At 41.1% G+C, this 1,656-nt stretch overlaps 1 protein-coding gene across 4 annotated transcripts in view; it reads left to right on the plus strand.

The window, feature by feature from the left end:
- BRWD3 (bromodomain and WD repeat domain containing 3) overlaps positions 1-1,656 on the plus strand; it is a 117,231-nt gene that overhangs the window by 83,256 nt on the left and 32,319 nt on the right. The gene's annotated exons all lie outside the window — the stretch shown is intronic.

Genomic DNA, 1,656 nt, shown 5'->3' on the forward strand with positions numbered 1-1,656 from the left:
TTTTTTTTTGCGGTACACGGGCCTCTCACTGTTGTGGCCTCTCTCGTCACGGAGCACAGGCTCTGGACGCGCAGGCCCAGCGGCCATGGCTCACGGGCCCAGCCGCTCCACAGCCTGTGGGATCCTCCCGGACCGGGGCACGAACCCGTGTCCCCTGCATCGGCAGGCGGACTCTCAACCACTGCACCACCAGGGAAGCCCTTTTTTTCTTTTTTGATTCTTTTCCCATATATGCCATTACAGAGTAGTGAGTAGAGTTACCTGTGCTATACAGAAGGTTCTTATTAGTTATCTATTTTATATATAGTAGTGGGTATATGTCAATCCCAATCTCCTAATTTATTCCTTTCCCCCTTATTCCCTGATAACCATAAGTTTGTTTTCTACATCCATGGCTCTACTTCTATTTTGTAAATAAGTTCATTTGTACCCTTTTATTTTTCGATTCCACATGTAAGTGGTATCATAATGATATTTGTTTTTCTCTTTCTGACTTCATTCAGTATGAAAAATCTAGGTCCATCCATGTTGCTGCAAATGGCATTACTTTGTTCTTTTTTATTGACTCTAGGTCCATCCACTTCACTACAAATAACTCAATTTCATTTATTTTTATGGCTGAGTAATATTCCATTATATATATGTACCACACCTTCTTTATCCATTCCTCTGTTGAACATTTAGGTTGCTTCAGTGTTGCTTCTGGCTATTGTAAATAGTGCTGCAATGGACACTGGAGTGCATGAAACCTAATAAGATTTTGACAAATTACTTCTCTGTGCCCTAGTTTCATCAACTGTACAGTGGGGATAAAGGTATCTACCTTATAGGGCTCTGGGAAGGATTAAATTAAAGGATATTTGTAGGGCACTTAGGATAGTACCTGAGGCATGCTACTCTGTCTGTCCTTTGTTATTGTTATTAATCTTTCAAACACCTCTGCCAGCAGAATGTCCTCTTCATTTGACAGGTGAGCATGTCGAAGGCCAGAGTCACATGGCCTGTAAGGGTAGCACCAACAGCAGTCAGGTCTCCTGACTTCTTCCCTGTCCCTATGGTTGCCTTTGTGTAATGATTGTGGGGTGTTTGGATTAATAATAAATAAAGGAAGCAGAGTGGGAAAAACGCCTACAAAGTAGGCCTGCTGTTTGGAAGAAGCTACGTGTACAAGAAGGGTGGCATTACTTACATATTCTACTTGCAACCTGATCTTAAGCTTCTCAGGTACAGAGTGCACCCAGGGCTATTTAGGGAACATTACTGCAAGGCCATTTGCACTGGCATTGTTCTACCCTGGTGGGCACAGGCTTGGGACAATAAGCTGTATCCAGGGTTGGCATTCACTTTGGAAATGTTTGCTGATTGTTTAATCAGATTCAGTATTCCAAGCCTTAAAGGAGGCTAAGATTTTTGTGGTTGGGAGGTGATTTGAACCTGTCAGTATGGTGTGAGGACAAAAAAAAATTATTGTGGGAAAGAAACTTTATTTAATGAATCAGAATATGGTAGTGAATGCTGTCTTAAAAGAGGTGAACAGTTTTGTCAAGCACTTGGATTCATTTTCCTTCCATACCATGCTAGTTCTGATATTATTTCTTACAAAATAAAAATTTTAATCTGTCTAGAAATTACTGTATTTAGTAGCCTGTGGTTAGA

This window comes from Neophocaena asiaeorientalis, unplaced genomic scaffold (genome assembly GCF_003031525.2).
Source record: "Neophocaena asiaeorientalis asiaeorientalis breed wild unplaced genomic scaffold, Neophocaena_asiaeorientalis_V1.1 scaffold186, whole genome shotgun sequence".
In the NCBI taxonomy this organism is placed as follows: domain Eukaryota; kingdom Metazoa; phylum Chordata; class Mammalia; order Artiodactyla; family Phocoenidae; genus Neophocaena; species Neophocaena asiaeorientalis.